Source organism: Pinus tabuliformis, chromosome 4_2 (genome assembly GCF_031772625.1).
Source record: "Pinus tabuliformis cultivar Carrire ecotype Pingquan chromosome 4_2, CPIR1, whole genome shotgun sequence".
In the NCBI taxonomy this organism is placed as follows: domain Eukaryota; kingdom Viridiplantae; phylum Streptophyta; class Pinopsida; order Pinales; family Pinaceae; genus Pinus; species Pinus tabuliformis.
The window spans coordinates 148546012-148566800 of NC_142304.1; positions in this window are offsets into that span (position 1 = coordinate 148546012).

Sequence of the window (20789 nt, forward strand, 5' to 3'; positions counted from 1 at the left end):
TGGTACCCACAAGAAAGAAAACTGGCGAAATTAGGTTGTGTGTTGACCTTTGGAATTTGAATAAAGTTTCACTTAAGGATAACTATCCCCTTCCTAAAATGGATCACATATTATAGAGGGTAGTAGGTTCCACAAGAATCTCACTGCTAGATGGGTTCTCTGGTTATAACCAAATCCTAGTCCACCCAGATGATCAGGCAAAGACTGCATTCACTACTCCATGGTGCACTTTCATGTATGTGAAACTGCCATTTGGGTTAAAAAATGCAAAGGCCACCTTTCAAAGAGCAATGGACATATCCTTTGCTAAGGAAATCCATGACTTCCTAGTAATATACTTTGATGATATCACCGTATTCTGTAAATTAGATCAACAACACCTGGATCATCTGAGGCATGTCTTTACTAAGTGTAGGTAATATGGAATTTCCATGAATCCTAAAAAATCTTTATTTGGTTTGGAAGAAGGGAAATTACTATGCCACATTATCTCCAAAGATGGTATTAGGATTGACCCAACCAGAATTGAAGCCATTTTGCAGATACCACATCCTAGGAACATCAAAGAACTTCAAGCATTTTTAGGAAAAATAAACTTTTTGAGGAGATTTATCTCTAATTTAGCTGAGTTAATTAGATTACTAAACAACATATTAAAGAAATATTCAACTATTAAATGGACTCTAGAGGCTAAAAATTCATTTGAAGATATAAAGTTAGCCTTAACGCAAACACCAGTCCTCATCAATCCAATGTTTGATAGAGAATCTATCATATTTTCTTTTGCTTCAGAACACGTAATTGCTGCATTCCTTTTGCAGAAAAATGATCAGGGTTTTGAACAGCCAATATCCTTCTTTATTAAAGCCCTGAGAGATTCACCTTTAGAGTATAATATAATGGAGAAGCAGGTTTTTTCTCTGGTTAAAGAAATTAAATATTTCATAGTTTATATCTTGTACTCTCATATAGTAGCTTATGTTCCCAATGTTGTAGTCAAGGACATTCTCACACAGGATGGACCTGATGGAAAGAGAGGAAAGTGGATAGCTACAATATTAGAGTATGATTTAGAAATTAAACTTACAAAATTGATCAAAGGCCAAGGTTTAGCTAAGCTCATGGCTGAATCAAACTATCAAGCCCTAGACATAAACTTCATTGCAGAACTGGATAACGAAGAGGAGATGGCGACTCCATAGATCAACCAAGCCTTTATAGACTCACCCTGGTATGCTGACATAATATACGTTCTACAAAACCTTCAATCTCCTTTAGAGTTATCCAGGACTAAAAGTAGGTTCTTAAAATTGAAATCTTTGAAGTTTTGCATAATTGACAATGCTTTATTTTGAGAAAAATCATGAAGGCATCCTCTTAAATTGTTTGTTAAAGTAGGAATCTAATAGAATTTTGCAAGAGTTTCATGCAAGTGACTGTGGGGGACATCTCTATTGGAAGACAACAACTGACAAGATCTTAAGGGCTGGTTTCTACTGGCCCACCATGTTTGCTGATGTAAAGAAGTTTGTAACCTCATGCCACAAATATTAGATTTTTGAAGGAAAAAGAAAACTGTTGCCATTACCTTTATAACCTATATCTACTGAAACACCATTTCAACAGTGGGGTCTTGACTTCATTGGTGAAATTCATCCCCCTTCCTCTACCCAACATAGATGGATCTTAACTGCCACAGACTATTTTACAAAGTGGATAGAAGCCATACCCTCAAGACAAGCCACCGATACTGTCATAATAGGTTTTCTTGAGGCCAACATTCTATCCAGATTCAGTTGCTCACCAAAATCATCACAGACAATGTTGCAGCCTTTAAATCAAAAAGGATGATTGATTTATGCAACAAATATCATATAACCCTTGGTCACTCCACAACCTACTATCCCCAAGGAAATGGACTTGTAGAATCTTCCAATAAGAGTTTAATGAATATCATCAAAAAACTGTTGGAAGATAACAAGAAAACCTGGAATAAGAAACTAGTAAATGCCTTATGGGCAGATAGGCTGACCACAAAGAAATCCATTGGAACCAATCCTTACCAGCTGGTCTATGGAATGGAGGTTGTCTTCCCATCTTCTTTGGGAACTCCAGTGATGAAATTACTCCAACAAGCATAGGTTGAGCCAAATGATATTCAAAGGAGGATCAACCAAACAATTCATTTGCAGCAAACTAGGGAGCAAGTATACATCAGGTCCCAAGTTGTGCAGGAGAGAATCAAGAAAGAATTTGACAAAAGAACCAAGGCAGAATATTTCTATCTAGGAGATAAAGTCTTGAAATGGGACTCAAGAAGGGAAGATAAAGGGAAACATGGGAAGTTTGACTTCCTATGGAAAGGTCCTTACATTATTTATGCTTTTAGAGGTAATAATGCTTATTTTCTTAAAGAATTGGATGGTGCAGAAGTAGAAGGAGGACCAATTAATGGTCGAATGCTTAAGCACTATATAGATCCCAGTCACTGATTCCACTAATCACTTGTACATATTATATCCTTCATAAAGTTTAGTGTGGATTGGATGGTAAATTTTGGAGTTGAAGCCTGAAGAGAAGGCCCTAAGCTTCAAAAGTTTCATTATTAATAAATATCAATAAAGTAGCAAATTAAAAGGGAAAGTTGCAGAGTAAGATCACAGAAATTCAGAAGGCCATTGATCTACTAGTTCTTGACATTTCACCAGGAAATGCCATACCCAAGTGGAGCCACTATTATGTTCCTATACCAATAGGTGTCATAATTTTTTAATGGATGAGCTTAAAACTGTAATATGTACATACCTTTGCTTTCTACAAATGTTTTCCATATACAAAAAATAATAAAAAAATTTAAAAAAATGTAAAGAGGGTATGTCCCAAAAGAAAAATCAAGGGACAAAAAGATTTAAAAAGGTCAAAAAAGATGAAACAGTGAACCCCAATGAAAAAGAAAAGGACCAATGAAAGTGTGCAAGTCCAAATGCCACTACTATTTACTTTTGTACAGTAATGATTGTGTGCAACTTGTTATTTAGGTGACCATCCATGGTAACCAAACAGTTTAATCTTGGTTATTCCATGTGTTGAATTTCATGTTTATAGATAGAGAATAAAATCTGACCAAACTATTTAATCTTGGCAGATAAGTAGATAGGTAGAATTAATAAAAGGAGCTCAACTGTTTAATCTGAGCCCTTAGATGTAATAAGGATAGAATTAGATATATTTCTATTGTAAAAGAAAAGAAAAATGTTTTGATAAGGGTTTGCCAACCTAAGTGCACCGTAATAAAGAGTAGAAAAAATGGTAGGATGAGTAGATGGGTAAGTAGTTGGATGGTTGCAGAATTATGGTGATTGATTGGATAAAATCATCTCATTTACTTTCATCATCAAGTTGCAAAGAATGTGCATGATAATGGAACATTTACAAAGTCAAGTGATTAATTTCCCCATTCATTTTACCTTTAATTTCACTAATTTCCCATGAGTAAAGGCAAAATTACCTAAAACTTTAAGTTAAAGGGGCTTGGAGCATTTCTCTGACTTCTAGAGGGACCGGACCCTCAGCCCAATAACTTATAGGGTCTAAGTACTAAAGCCCCCTTACCAACATTCACCCCTCCATAATTCATTCATGGTATCTAAAAAATTCCTTTCCCTAAGGTGAAATCACCATTTGCCTAGGGAAAGTAATTGCCCCCATGCAAAACCCTCTTTTCACAAAAAACCCATAAAAAGCATTTAGCCTAAGTTATAATGTGTAGGTGCAAATATGTAAATAAATGTTAAACACATTATACTTAGCGCAAAAACCCACTTTTCCACTTTCATTTCATATTAACTTTAATTTTCATTATATTTATTTAACTCCCGAAAATAAGACCCTTCCCCGTATACTTTATTAAAACCCATATGATAATATCCCACCCCGAGGTTTGAAATATAAACCTTATTAGTAAATTAATTAAATGGATTAATTAGTCGATCAGTGACTAATTAAGAGCCATAACCCTCTGCCAAACAAAAAAGGGTTAATTAATCAAACAGTGATTAATTAATAACTTGTTCCACCAATCAAATCACCCCCGACATAATTAAGCCTCCCTAATCCGTAGTTAATATCCTGTCGGGCCCCTCCATTAACTCCCCAATCAAATCACACCCCCAACCACCATGCGATCTGACCCCTTCAGATCCAACGGTCTATACTCATATCGGGCGGCCTCCGAAAGCCAACCTTTACCCGCCCGATGTAAGCCATTTCACTGTTCACCCCACTGCTACGTGGCGCCCAATGAATGGCATTGGGCGGCCTCCCCCCAAAACCACTTATCCCAAAAAGTAGTGCGATGGATTCTTCTTACCGCCTCCGCTACACGCCAAAACATCACATCCCCCGTTGGCGCTAACTGTCAATTTCCCTACGTACCCACCAATATCATTGAATTTTCACATAAAACCAAAAAAAACTTATAGCTTTTGCATTTTTTATTATGAAAAGAACATTCTGACTTCCATGCAAAGCACAAAGTACGTTCAACTATCAACCTGCTACCAACCGTCAACTTTCTGAAGCCATTGAACTCCAGACTACCTTGCAGACCCATGCAGTTCCTGCAAACAATGCACAACACCATTACTCCATTCAAACAGACGAAACTAGTTATTTACCCCATTTCCACTAAGAAACCCTGTTTTCCTACCGAACCTGAACTAAATTGCTTTAAAAACTAAGTAATTTAGTAAATTAAGCTACTTGGTGATCCTGAAATACTCTAGAATAGACCAATTCTCCCCATTTTTCACTGAAACCCTTTGCCCCTATCCTTGGATCCACAAGAACCAAGGATGGATGCCCAATTTGCACTAAATATCATGCCAATTACGACTCCCCACAATGATTTAGACCATCTCCCACATGCAGACAAAGATTTCTAGATTAAAGATACCTCAGTATCAAAATCCCCTTTGAAACTTTTCTACATGTACAGAGACTAGTACTTAAACCAAGCAGACTCCATTGGGCTTTGGGAATCAGGTTTACCAAAGTACCAGTTCCCCAGAGTGCATATATTCCCAGAGATTGTACATTACTGTCACATGAACTATGATCCCATCCAAAAGGCAGTGAGCACCCCTGACCATGTTGTTCTATTTACCATCACTGCTGAATCTATTAATGAAATGCTATAATTACAACCAAACCAAAGTCTGACTCCTCTTTCCATTGGAGATATGTTGAATAGATACCCTACCCTTACATCAATCAGACTAGCTCAGTTACTAGACCTTCATCAGAGAAGAACAGTATACCCCAAAGGACTCTCCTCCTTATCTGTGGACAATATTCTCCAACCTTGGCCGAGACATCATAGACATGATATCCAGTGTGCTAGGCTACACCACAAGTGAATTTTTTGATGAAATCACAATATCTTTTATGTCAATCTATTCTCCTGGCCAACCTCCAGCCATCATGTTTGACTATGCCAAGTTTATTGCTGACAAAATGCATGATCAATTCATAAGATTAGAAAATGAAAGAGTGTTTAAGTATTCCTCAGTCCTATATCATTTATTCCTATATCATCAAGCTGATAGATTTGCAATTGCCCTCCAAAATCTTGATACCAGAGGAAACCCCAGATCAGTGATCTTCTGGACTTCATTGATCCATCAATTTGATTCCCAATACTCTTATACAGATTTCATAGACCTCTTTGTGTACCCTGTTACAACTATGCTACTAGGAAGCCCTCCACCCAGAATCAGTGCAGACATCAAGAGGGTCCTATAGTTGTCAAAGTAGTACAAAGTGGGGGATTGGTACTTGTACCAAAACCACACTGAAATCTGAATCTAAGAATGTGAATTGCCACCTTAAAAATTGCCTAGATACCTCCCCATGAGATTGTTTGCTCTGGAGTACTATAGGCAAATGATCAATTCAGATGAGGTGCACTTTGTAAAAGCCAAGAAGAAAGCCCAACTCAGGATAAAGGATCAGCTGGGCCCATTTATTTGTAACAGTAGGGAAGCAGGAAAGGAGGCAGATGAAATCCTCCAAAGGTTGAAACTGAAACATATTTTTGTATGGAATTATGATCCCTTAGACTTCATTTGTAATAGGAGACAAAAGAATAAACTATCTCCTTACATCCACCACAGGATCCCAGAAATAGAAGAATATGCTAATCAATCTAAATGGGTGGAAGGCACTTTGATAGATCGAGATAGCACAGAGGTTGCTGGTTATAATGTTTTGATAGATTTAAACAGAAGACTTGATGAGGATTCCTTTGTACAGGTGTCAGGAGAGTCTCAATCTCAGAGGCAATACTAGGGACATAGTGAGCAGACAGTAGAGGTACAACCATTAGGGCAACCAGAGTCTTCAGATCATGCAAGGCCATCGAAGCAACCAGAGATTTCAGAATAACCAAAAGAATCTGAACAGCCTGAAATTTCAGAGGAACTTGCTCAACATGAACAAATCATGAGCAATCCTCTAATTTTGCAGACTCCTCTAAACAAGGAGAGGAACCTTAAGAGAGACAGAGAGGAGGCCACTCCTTCCAGTAGACCTGTTGCCCAAACCTATGCTAAGAGGTAAAGGTTGAATCCATTTGCAGAGCAGGAATACACTGAGGAAACAACAGGAACTTCAGGAGCAGAGAGGACATAAAGCATGCATACCACTCCTTTAGGAGGGACACAAGAACCTTCCACCTCACATGCTCAAATGTTGGAAAGGCAACAGAGTGTGGAAGTATCCTCCTTCAGGGCTCCTACTAGATAGAGCCTAGATATCAAGGAAAAATACAAGGAAATCAAAGCAAGGAATGAAAGGCTAAAGGTGAAAAGTTATGCACATTATCTGAAGATGGCTCCAACAAACCAAACAAGGCTAATGTCAGCCTTTGATATAAAAGAAGGTAAGATGCATATGAGCTTTCTGAAGCCAACCATACAGCAACCTAAATCAATGGCAGATTACCTAAAAACAGATTTTGAAGTATTGGCAAAGGATATCCATCCTATTGACCAAATTGAATTACATAAGAAAACTGGTGAAATGGTCTATTCCACCTTGACCAACAAGGAAATAGCAGCCCACCAACTTCAAAATTCATTGAATAACATGTCAGCACAATTCCAGTTGGAGAAGGCCTCTTCACAAGCCAAAGACACCAGAATAAAGTCCTTAGAGGACTTGGTCATAGAGCTGGGACATGATCCCAAGCACTGCAGAGAAACTTATAAAGAAGAAGAACGATGACAGAGCTGCACTAAAGAAGCAACTTGAAATTCCTTCTCTTCATCATCCTCAAACTATTGAAGTAATGGAAACCAAAAAGGAGGAAGAGCTTATGGACTTGGTCCTAAAGCTTAATGAACAGTTAAAGGAGACTGAGAAAGAATTGGATAAGTTGATACAGTCCAAGCAGAGTGAGTTGGCCACCACTCCTTAGACTGTAATACCTACAGTTTCCACAGCAGTACCCTCCACCTTGGCTGCTGCATTAGCACCAACAATTCCACCAGCAACTGCTTTGCCAGTAACAAGTACTTCAGCAGGCACATCTACATCAACCATCATAGAGACACAACCAGAGAAGACTACAAAATTGATCAAGGCCATGGAAGAAATGAGTATCCAAGCCACTGAGCTTAAGAAGCTCAGGGAACAAGTGTCAAGTTTAGAAACCACTTGTAAACTTGCAAAAATATAGCAAAAAGAAGAAACTCAGAAGAACCTATGGATGGCAGAAAGGATAAAAGCCCTTGAGAAGGACTTAACACTACAAGAGCCATTAGGAGATATGAAAGAAATTGTTTGGGCCAACATCATTGATTCCATCAATGATGTTTGGCCTTCTATTTAGATTTTTTTTTAGCAAAGAGAATTAGTCAAAATGGCTACAGAGGAAATCAACAAGAAAGTGGAAGAATTGGGGAAAAAACCTAAAGAAGCCAATTAGTTGATCACCTTTTTAACAGCAAAAATAGATATTAGCTTGATGAATTGGAGATAGAATACAGAATAGCAACAATCATAGAAATAAAAAAAGTTCTTAGCAAAAGGAACTTAATGCTCAATCTAGAGAAAAGATGTCAAAGCATCCAAACAGACATTGACAACTTCATGCTAAAGTATGGAATCTTAAGAGAAAAAGGACTCCCCAGTCCTATGGTAATCCATGATAAGTTGATGACCCAAGAATATTACATTGAAAAGTTAAACAAGTTGGCTAAAAGCCAAGCTAGTACTTCAGGGGGGAAATCTTTGCCCACTAGAAAGGTGCTTTATGATGGCCTTGAAAATTGTTCTACATAGAACATGAAGTCAAGCACTTGTTCGCAAGCAAACCAAATTTTTCCAAGTACATAGAAGCTGATGAAATTTACAGGAAAATGATAAGGATGAAATTACCTGATAGTGAATGGTGGACAAATTTGACTGATTTACTGTAAGTTACTGCAGTAAATCTACATGGTAAAACATGGTTGCCGAGTAAAACAGGTAAGATAGGATCAAAGCAAAATAGGTAAAGAGTATCAGTAGGTAGAAGATAGAAAGTGAAATCCAGCACATAACTACAAAGCAACCTAAAGAGCCAAATCCGAGTAACAACATCCCTCTGTCTCTATCTTCGTAATTCTCATATGGTTATGAGATATTTTGTATCGATTTTTGTATAAATACTTCACAAATTGAAGTAATTAGGGTGGATTAAAATACATTTCTGTAGACATTTTATTTTTGGCCAAGGAGTTATTATACTCAAGACTGGATTGGTTTTACAGGAAATGAAATAAAGCTAAGGACATTTCATTGGATTCTCGTGCACAGTTGAAACAAATAAGTATCATCTTCTCATGTCTGAATATCGTATTCTCTTCATGTTTATGAATATTCATATGTGTTTCTTATTAAATCTGTAAAGCAAACAAGGAATGATATCATCAGAATTAGCTTAAGTGCTCTTTGTTTTAACTGTTTGCTTTCTTTATGTTTTCAACTAAACTGCCTTGGTTTGGGAATTCTTAATTTCTCCCTTACTTCTGTAGTTTACCCCCGCTTTGATCCATAGTAAAGGATTCTTCATTTCCCTTTGCTATTGATCATCCTTCCTTTCTTCATCTTAATCCCGGTTAAGGATCCTTCATTTCCCTTTGCCCTGGTTAAGACTACTTCACCCATTTAAACCTGCAGATTTTCTTTCGTTGTGCTATCCTGCCCTATGGACTCTTACGTTAGTGATAGACCAAATCTAGTTAATCCTTTCTACATTGACTCCATAACCCAATGACCTGAATATATGTTTTGCCCATCTGTTTCCTTAACTCCACCACCCAATCAAAACAAACAATCATGATCACTAAGAACTAGCCTGAAATCTGATTCAAAACAAAGTTAAATCATAAAGAGAGAGCCCTCTCTGGACTTAGGTTGGCTAGAACCTGAGTCTAAAATATTAGGTTTGTGGTTACCTCGGACTATTCCTTCTTTGATAACTTCTAAGGAAAAAATCTGAGTGATAACAGTTTCCATGTCCAGTTCATGCCAGGGAACTGCTATTGCACACAGATTGCATCCAGTAAGTATGCAAACATATAGAACCTTTCCCACTCACCCTTGGGTGGATTCCAGGCCTGTGCTACATGGGTCTTCAATTGTCGATCCAATAGATTTGACTAGCAAAACAACCTCCTATCATTCGCCAACTGGCCTAGTAAGACTTCCCACCCTTTAAGAAAGGTTTTTGTGCTCTCTTAACAATGGATTCCGTAAGCAAAGGTAACCAAGAGTTGGTAAGCCTTCCTTCCTGGAGGACTTTTTCATCTACTTTTAAGGTGGTTTCTCTTTCTTTTAGCTACTTTTTCTACTCCTGTAGTTTTTCGTGTTTCTCCTATAGGTTCCCATGTTTCTCCTGTAGACCCGATTTTTATACTTGATCAAGGGAAACTTGTGTCTTGGGTTTCTTGAAGGCCACCTCCCCAGTGGGGGGCCTCCTCTCATATCTCACACGTGGTTTGATTTTTCCCTTAAGAGAGGTAATCTCCTCAATTTCTCCTTCACTAGGTCCCAGTTCTCCCTTTTTACTGGGTGACTCCTAAATAGTGATAGGGACCTCTGAAGAAGGTTGCAATTTCCCTTACCTAATCTTGGTGCTCTTCCTTGTTTTTAAATATAGGGGACCTTACCTTGGTTTCCTCCTTTTGGGCTTGATAGGTGTGCTCAATGTGGCTAATGTGGAAACCACTTCTTGCTCTAAATTCCATGGGGAAAGACTTGTTTGATGTCCTTTCATAAGAGTCCCTTGTTGGTGAGTGTTTTTCCTCCTACAGATATTGAAATTGTTGAAAATTTATCTTCATCAATTACTGTCATCATGGAATGAAAGAGATCTGCTTCAAAGGACACCACTGAAACTAGCATTGGGGAGGTAGTTGAGAGTACTCCAATGAACTTGCCAATTTTCACATATACCCAATTGTTCATAGAAAAGGAGTTAGATATCACATGGAACAAACTAAATGAAGCTTCCTTAGCAACAAGGTTCAAAGTGGATTTTGAATATTGATAGGTGTATATCAATGTCCAAAAGTCAAGGTTACATAAGGTTACATGTAGGTATCCAACTTTCCCATTTGTAAACGTTGTTAGGTTGATAATTTCGCATATAAATCCCAAGACTATGACTCTTAACAATGCTAATGGATAAAGGATTTCCTCTTTTATGGCACCCAATTACCATCTCATGTACTATTTTTTGGAACTAGAATCACTCACGAATTCTTACTTCTATGTTTCCACTAACTACTTGAGAAAAAAGGAGGTTATCAAAGATTGGGTGAAAGAGACAACAAATTTCCTTCATATACCCACCAACACCTACAAGACAAAGTCTCTCAGGAATAATTATCAGTGCTTGATAGTTTTATGTTGAAGGATATATGGTCCGTAGAGTACTAAGACCTTCCCTGAAGGATGGAAATTTTTCCTGAACCAGATCATGAACGAAGGAAAACCATTCAACTGGTAAATTTTTTTGGCTCAATAGTTAAAGATCATGTAGCTAATTCCCAGAATCATCCCAAGGGAAAGTAAGCCATATTTTACATGTTTTCCTACCCATTGGATGTAATTTGTGATCATAATTCATTTCCTAGAATGAATTGGACCTGGACACCAAGAGAGTCTATTGTGCATATTTATTCCAAGCTGATTTTACAGTGCAACCACAAAGGAGTAATGGAAAATCTAATTGGTCACTTCCTCATTTTGTTATACAAGCTGATCTTTGAGGAAGATCCACCTTGTATGTCACATCGGGCTATTGAAGCATTGTCAGAGATAGCAGATTGGTTTGCCTCACCGGATGGAACTTTCCTCAGAGTGTTTGAAAGACAAAAGTCACTACATATTCTACCAAGATATGCCACAAATAAGTTTTTTATGCAATAGATTGCTTACCATCTTTCCACAAGGTTATTAGTAGTTCTGAACACGAAGAAGAAAGCACATTAGCCCGCTCCTCCTATGTAGATCGAATTATACAAAATCAAGAATCTAAAAGTTACAGACACGTAAGGCATGAAGATAGAAAAAATTTCCATCAATCGTTTGGACTTTAATCTCTATAATCCTAGGAATGTTTGCAAATACATTGTGTGAGGATTCATTATAAATGGTCGAGTAAGACCTTTCGTAGACCCGAGGAGGAAGCATGGAAATTTTTTTATAATGCCTCCAAGTCCTGCAAACCATTCAGCTTTGATGGAGCATCCAGGTTACTCCATAGAAGGAAGTCACTCCAAAGGAAGTACCAGTGGAAAGGTGCAACGTAGTGCATGAGAGGGGCAAGCGGAAAGTTGTGCACATTCTAGTGGAAAAGCAAAGCCACAAGATCAAAGCATATCCAATCATCTTGAAAGTGGCCATAATAGCATAGAAGAGGAGGAAACAAAGGAAGTAGGAGAAAGAGATGAAGCATAGGGAAGAACAAGATCACAGGAGATTACAAGAATAAAGGCAAAGACAAGAAGAAGAAGAAGAAGAATAAAGGAAAAGAATGGAATAAGAAGAATCAACACATAAACAACCCAAGGAACAAGAGCAAAACCAACTACCAGAAGAGGAGAGTGAAAAGTTGTAGGACAAGGAGTTCGTGTTGAAAATAGCAACAAGAAATGCTAAAAATAGAAATGCTATAAATATCATTTCTATAGATAGCATTTCAAGATATATTCCAATTTTAATTTGTCCTTGAATTAAAATTCGAATTTAGTCTCACCAGCTGTTTGAAAAATAATTAATTAATTCATCTTGAGTTAATTAGTTGGTGAAAATCAAACATGAAGTCTTTGTGAAGACATGCAACAGTTATCCCTTTGATTGAGGAAGTTATCCCTTAATTAAGGAGATAAGGATGAGTTGTATTTGAGTTGTAATTAGTTAGCTTAGTTAACTGAGTTAAGTCCAGTTAAATTAGTTCCAAACAGTTTGTGGAACTAATTGTGAGTTCAGTTAGTTAATGCATGCATGCATGCAACTAGTGTTCTCCATATAACTAAATATTCTCTCATAAATAACTCATGCATGTCAGTTCAGACAAAGATCCAGTTGAGATTAAAGGCAGGGACAATGTACTATCAGTTGCTAGAATATTCCCATGTGAATATCTCTTGCATGCAGAAGGAATTCATTCCTTGAGGATTGCATAGTTACTATAGAGGTCAGAGTAGTGTGTGAGGTGAGAATCACATAGGTGGCAGCTGGAGGACCCAAGAGAAACTGCACAAGGAAATAGGAGGCTTGGAGGACTGAAGGAAAGCATATGTGTTGTCTATTCTGTATATGAGAAGCAGTGAGGGATTGTACTAATAGCTAGATGGCTTGTGAGCTAAAGCTTTGTGTAATCCTGAGATATTTCCACTTGTATGATAATACAGATAGCGAGGTTTTTAGCTGAGGCTTTCCCTATAGTATTCTTTTTTGTTTCATGTGTGATTGAATCTTCTTCTTTGTTATATGTCTTCTGGTTGATCTTGCTCAAAATCGATTAAGCTTCCACAAGTTTGATGTACAAGTAAATCAAGTATTCTGATTTAGTACATTGCATAAGCAGTTTAATCTACAGTGAGAATTTATACATGGTATCGGATCAAAGGTGATCAAAGCAGAGAACAATATATAAAGAAGGGAGAAGTTCGAAGTTTTAAGTTCTTGATTGTAGGTACAAAATCGATTTCTTATCACATCTCAAAGTTCACCAATGGCATTCAATGGTTTGAGACTTGAGTATGCCCTGGATGGCAGCTCAAATTTAATAGCATGGAAGGATCGCAAGTGGTATTAGAGGACAAAGGTTTGAAGGAATTAATTGATCAAGAAGTCCCCAAGCTAGCAACAGCTAATGCCCAAGAATTGGCGGAATGGAAGAAATGTGTGGCGAGAGCAAGGAGGATTCTTCTAGAGGGAGTTCGAGACCATATTGTCTCGAGTCTCCATGGGAAGGAGACTCCATTTTCAATGTGGAAAACATTGAAGGATCTATATCAGAACAGTAGCGACCAGGGGAAGTTTGCGTTGAAGGACAAGCTTCAGAAAATCAAGTGTGAAAAGGGTGACACAATCTCTACATATCTGAACAAGCTCACCACTTGCAGAGATGAGCTTGGAAGTGTGGGAATCACGATAGCTGATGATGATATGGTGAGTCTTTCTCTCCTCGATCTTCCTAAGAGATGGCATAGCTACCAAGACTCAGTGAATGGAAGAAAGAAACTACCAGATTGGGAACGACTGTGGTCGGATCTGATGCAGGAGGAGATCAGGAGAAGCACCAAAGATGGTTCTTCAACTAAGCATGATGATGAAGAAAATCTAGCCTTAGCGAGTAAGGCATGGAAAGGGAAAGGGAAGACTTCCCATTCCAAATCAAGTTCTTCCCATGGTGGGAAGAAGATTGACAAATCTAAAGTGCGATGCTTTAATTGTCATGAGGTGGGCCATTATGAAACAAATTTTCCATTGAAGAAATCCAAGAAGGGATCCTCAAAAGTATCTGATGGTGAGACACTGGCCTCATAGTTCGAATTGGATTTTACCCTCATCACATACATGGTTTCATCAATGGTGGGTTGTGTTTGGTACCTGGACAATGGAGCCTCATTCCACATGACCGGCACTAAGAGTTTATTCAGTACCTTGGAGGAGAAAGACCTCCAGATGCGCATAGAGATGGGCGATGATGGAAAGTACCATGTTTTAGGTGAAGGTATGGTTGTGTTTTAGAGAGAGCATGGAGCTCCTCTCACCCTGGCTGATGTAAAGTATGTGTTTGGACTGAAGAAAAACTTGGTATCAGTCATGATGTTGGAAGATAAAGGTTATGATTTAGTCTTTAGTAAAGGAAAGGCATTACAGAGACACATAGCCACGGGTCAGACCAAGAGGATTGGGATTCGAGTGAAGAATCTCTACAAGATGGAGGTAGATGACTGTGCTACATTGAGTTCCAAAGTAGAATTGGTGCAAAGCCAAGATATTTGTGAGTTATGGCATAGAAGGTTGGGCCACTTGCATCATGGGGCCTTGAAGATAATGCAGCAGATTTCTACTGGACTTCCCAAAGGTAAACTTCAGCAAGTGGACACATGCAAAGGTTGTACCTTGGGTAAGTATGCGAAATCTTCCTTTCAGGGTCGAGACAGTTGAGCTAAAGCAATCTTGGAGCGAGTTCATTCATATGTGTGTGGACCATTCTCGATAGCCTCCACCATTGAGCAAAGGTACTATGTTATTTTCATTGATGATTTTTCTTGTAGATGTTGGATCTATTTCATGCAGAATAAGGATCAAACCTTCTCAAGTTTTTGTGAGTTCAAAGCCTTGGTGAGAAAGAATCAAGAAAGAAGATAAGGGCCTTGCAAAGCGACAATGATGGAGAGTATGTCTCTCAAGATTTCAAGGACTTCTGTGTAGCAGAAGGAATTAAATGGGAGTTGACAGCACCCCATAACCCACAGCAGAATGGGGTGGCCGAAAGGAAGAAAAGAACGATTGTGGGAGAAGCTCAGACGATGTTGCATGACCAAGGCCTACCACTTCATTTGTGGGCTGAGGCATGCAACACATCGGTTTACTTGCATAATAGAATCCTACATTGCATACTTGGGATGAAGACACTAGAGGAAGCTTTCTCCGGGAAGAGACCAGATGTGAGTCACTTCAGGATCTTTGGCTCATCGGTTTATTGCCATGTGACCAAGGATGCCTGGAAGAATAACAGAGTTGGGGATACTTGTGGGGTACACTGATACTCCCCACAACTATCAGGTGTATTTGCCTACCAATCAGAGGACAGTGGTTCACAGAGATCTTAAGTTCGATGAGATGAAGGCCATGCGAGTTTCCCTTGAGAGGGAGATCAAGATGCAGGCAGACGAGGAACTTTTGGTTCTTAAGGAGGAGGAGCCTCATACTGATGTGGATGGGTCAGAAGATCCATCAGATGGATGTGAAGACTGCATTCCTCAATGGCAAGATTGAGGAAGAGGTGTACATAGAGTAGCCGAAAGGATTTGAGACCTTCGATCGTGAGTTGCATGTGTGCCGACTCAAGAGAGCTTTGTAGGGGCTGAAGCAAGCACCTCGTGCTTGGTACACCAGGATTAACAACTACTTCACCGGGTTGGGCTTCACAAAGAGTGAAGTGGATAAGAACTTGCACCACATCATGGTAGAAGGTAAGCAATTGATCATTGTTCTTTATGTTGATGATCTGATATTGACAGGTGATGATCTGTTGATCATGTCTTGCAAGGAGTACCTTGCAAGAGAGTTCGAGATGAAAGACATGGGTCTCATGCACTACTTTCTAGGCATGGAAGTGCGGCAGAAGGATGGGGAAGTGTTTGTGTCTCAAGGCAAGTATGCCAATGAGATACTCAAGAAATTCCACATCGAGAAGTGCAAGCCCATGCAGACTCCTATAGAAGGTAATTGGAGGAAGGAGGATGCACCTTCAGGTGAGGTAGTAGAGGCTACTGTGTATCGGCAACTTGTGGGTTCATGTTATAGACATATTTGGGCACTGCAACCCCAATCACATATATCCATAAACCAAGGGCTTCTAAGTCCCTAAAAGTGTTGTTTCATACCCTAAAGGAGCAAGTTCAGTTGATTACATCATCTCCCAGAAGTTCTCCATGAAAATCTACTCAGAACTGGTCAAAGTAGGACCATACAGACTGCCCAATGCTAAAGGTGCGATGCATCTCACCTGCCACATGAAAAAAGTGTGATGCATACTGGAAAACCCTTCTATAGGGTGCGATGAGTGAGAGCAGACAAATGGCACAAGCAGTTTGCTAGGTGGAGACCCAGAGAATCTTCTAGCAACTGCTCAGTTCACACTTGCCTCTCTGAGTTCGCCCAGGGATGAGTAAGAGATCTAAAATCTCCATGTGGAACTAAGAACTATCAGAGAGATGACACTAATCAAAATCCCAGAAGCTGACTCACCCCCCTGCAAATATCTATAAATGGATCCCTCATCCAAGAGATCCAAAGGTTGGAATTGGGTAATTTGCAAAGAGGTGCTGTTGGTTTCTCTTTGAAGACATTGTTGGGTGATCTTGCTTTGTGTGAGGTGAAGAGGGCTTTCAAGCTGGGAGGATGGTGCTGGGTCAGACCAAGTGGTTGTAATCCTCTCTTCTACGAATTTTATTAATAAAGCTATTTGAGTTTTCCTCCATATTCTTGTGTATCTCTGAACATTGTGCTGCTACATGCATTTATATGGTCAATATATATCTGATCCTATATTGTTTACAGTGAAAGATCTCTATGCTTTGATGGTATTATGCCGCTGTAAATCTACAGGTGCTCTTTGAAGCTGGACAAGTAAGGAAGCAGTAGTGAGTTTCTGTCAAAGGGGAAAGGAAACAAGCAAGGAGCCAAGCGGAAGACTGAGGTTGGTATTCTTTGCTTTTTTCTCATCTCTCTCTCGTAAAGGAAAAACAAGTGACTTTAATCTGTTTGTTTCTAGGATAGCTACCTGTCTTAGTGGGACTAGTAGCTCTGAATAGACACTATATTTCCAGATAAAAAAATGGTGACTCCGCTGGGGAATGATTAGTTTTATTGCTTGTCTCTATTTGTTTGATCCATAAACCACAGACGGAGCCTGAAGTCAAGCGAGCTAGCCTTCGAACTGCATTTGCTATGCAAGTGCAAAGTAGATCAACGCTGCTTCAGTCAATCTTTGGGTTTGTTTATGAACTGAACAATTGACTTGCAAACATCCTAAGTGCCATAGAGGTACCTTGAGTAACCTCATTAGATCAGCCCCTATACTTTGTAGTTACGGACTATCATTTGCTTGGCCTAAATCCCTGAACTAAACTGCAAATTGTGACCAAAAACAAAGTTAAAGTCTCGTTCCTTGACCATCGCACCCTCTCCTTTAGGCAATTTCGATGCAACTCACCTCCCGTGCGCAGCAGGTGGGATGCATCCCTGTTTCCCTGTGTTATAGGTGCGATGATCAAACAATACTAGATCTGCCTCCAGATTTTGGTATTTTCTTCACTGTCTTTAGTTTTTTCAGGAGTTTTATTGTCTGTGATCAGTAGAACACTGTTGAAACACCCTTCTTTGCAGCATCCAACCTTTATTGTACAAAGAATTGTGAATGTTTTTATGTATTGTGCGCCATTTACAGTTCTCTTTTACAAAATAGTAGCTTAATCGAACTGTCGTCCTTTGATTTGGAAGTGTCGCAAGTGTCGTTTTCAGTCAAAGAAAAGAATACTTCTCTTTTTGATAGTCGATTACACTATTACTCTTGTATTTGATCTAAATTTATAAGTATTTCAAAGTGTCGAAAGAAGTTTTTAATTCAAAATCGTAAAAGTGTCGCCTTGTCTCCTTTTCGTTTTTTGAAAAATCGTTAGTACTGTCGCTTTGAAAGAAGGAATAGTTCAGATTTGTGCTTAGCATTATTTTTGTCATTCACACATTAAGAAAGTGGAAAAAAAATAAATGCACGTGCATTTTCATTTAGACTGCTTGTTGATTTTGATTTAGGACAGTGCATCTAGTGTGTGCTCTCTGCTCTATGTTGAAAGGATTTCATTTCTCTTTCCTTAGTAGATAAGATTTTCATTGCAAAAAGAAGATTAAATGACTATTTATCATCTTAGATTGCATTTTAGGAATTGTATATCTACATCACGCGGTGAACCTGAAAGGAAAATTTCTTAAGAAAGATCAACTGTAAAATAAATTTAATGAACATAAAAATGCTTTGGAACCTAACGCACAACATCTAGAAGTCTAGGCTACAGACGTATTCCGGCGTCGTAAAGCCTAGTAACTGTTGCTTTCATCGTAGGTTGGGTGATTCCTCCTCTTTGAGATGATAAGTGCCAATACAAACTTGTGCTCCCATGTACCGTTGAGTATATATTGGGAGACCACAATAGGCTATATCCTCTATCCTTAGGAATCCGTGTCTACCACCCTATCGATCGCAATGCACTGAACACAGCATTAGGGAAGATTGACTGTCGTACCGTAAAAAGTATTCTGTAGTTTTTTGATTGGTTTGGTAATCCCTCTATCGAGATTTCCAGAGTAGACTCTTTCATTCCTTTTTCAAACTCCTTAAAGGAAAAGGTCCATCCGAGCACTTGTCACTTCAAGCTCATTAAAAATTGAAGGCGACTAGAGTCATCTTTAGCTTTTTCTCGACTCTTAAAAATTGAAAAAGCAAATTGTGTCAAAGAGTCTCAAATTTATTTTAATCAGAATAACGTCACTGTTCCCTCATTGGTCTTAGCTTGAGAAAATGGAGTCCACCAACCAAGGATTTCCCCTTAGGGGAAGTCCTAGTCCTTTCTCCTCTTGGGGAGATGTTGGTGCACCTCATATGGCCACATTGTCCTTTCCAGGACTGACAATTGGCTTGCTGTTATGGCTTTTCTCGACCTCTATCATTCAAAGAACCATAATTCCTGAACAATCGAATCAACAACTAGATGATACCAGAGTTTCCCCCCAACCCTCTACTTAATTTGTCTCTCCCTCTCATTCTTCCTCTTCGCTTGGTAAAGATAGTAAAACCAAAAACCAAGTAACTGAGAAGAAGAAGAAGGGGAAGGAGAAGAAGAAGAAGGAGCCAATGGAAAAAATGGGCAACCGTGCATCGTCTAGCGAAAATCCACACACTGTACCGTCCAAACCTAAATCTCCATTGGTCATCTGCAAAGGAGACCACTATCACCAAGATTGTCCTTGCATCCCATGGATCCTAAGGGACTGGTCTCCCTGCTTGCAGAATCTGGTGTCGTCAACCTCTGATGATCATGTTGAAAGTACACTGTGAACTAGTGAAAGTGAAGTCACCGGACAGAAAGGGAAATCTAAATTTCCTTGCAGACTGTGTGAAGGCAATCATGCCCTGCACCGTTGTCCCTTCCTGGACGAAGCTAAAAGAGTCTTGGATAATCGTCCTATATCACCACAGTGACTCCCTCATGGGTACAAGAAACTCTTGCCGAATCCATTGCTAGTTGAAAATCCGACTAACCCACCTTTGGAGTCGGTCGAAGCACTATCATTGAAGATAAACCCTCTGAGTCCACATTTGACCAAAGTCAACAGGCCGAGACAGTAGTCAACCCCATCTTGAATTCAGAAGATTTACCTTCAGATGACACAGTCACCAAAGAGAATGAGAATGACACCATTCAAATTCTTTTCGTAAAGATAGACTCTGATGAACATGGGGGCAATCTGCCCATTCCTTTACCGCAGGAAGGAAATTCATCAGAGTTGTATCCAGCCACTTATTAGATACCACCTCCAAGCAACCTAGTCATTTCCTTCGATGGGAATCTACTAGGCAAACCCCGTTTACCATCTAATGTACCATTTTGAATTATAGTGCAAACTTACAAAATGGTCATGGGTGGTACCATCATAAATGAAGGGGCTTCTGTGAGGATCCTTTCCTCAACTGCTTGGAAAGTGCTTGGTTCACCATTGCTTTTGCCTAAGATGCGAAATCTGACAGGCTTTGATAAAGGAACCAGTCGGCCGTTAGGGATCCTTTCGAGTTTTCCTATAACTCTGAGAAGGAAAACCGTTTATCTGAACGTAATGGTAGTCCAAGGACCTTTAGATTACAATCTACTCCTTGGGCGTGACTACATTTATAGCATGGGAGACATCGTCTCCTCACTCTTTCGAGTAATGTGTTTTCCGCATGAAGGCAAAGTGGTCCAGCTCGTAGACCAGCTTTCATTCCCCGGTTCACACATAGCTAATAGTCAAATGCCATCCCTAACAGGTCTTTTTGCACAAGGAATGTCTCATCAATCTCCAGTTCGTCCACCTGATGAATGCAAGTGATTTGATGGTTGTGACTAAAACCCAGGGGGCATGCACCCTGGTCTACTTCAGCAGGGAAACTTCAGGTATAGGGTAGGTTTTCCCAGAGGATATATGACTGGTCTGACACACCCGTCCGTTTAGGAAAATGGGGTTAGACCAGAATAAGATGCCTCTGTTAGAAGGTAAGCCTTTTCTGATAGAACAAATGCTTTGTCTGCAAATTGAAGGGTAACCTGGAAAGGTAGGCCTTTTCAGATAGAACAAGTGTTTTGTCTGCAAATTGAGGGGTAAGCTGGGAAACTCTACTTCGCTATACCTGGGGGCATGCAAACTTTTTGCGTGAAAGTGAAAAGCGACCATTTATTTTCTTA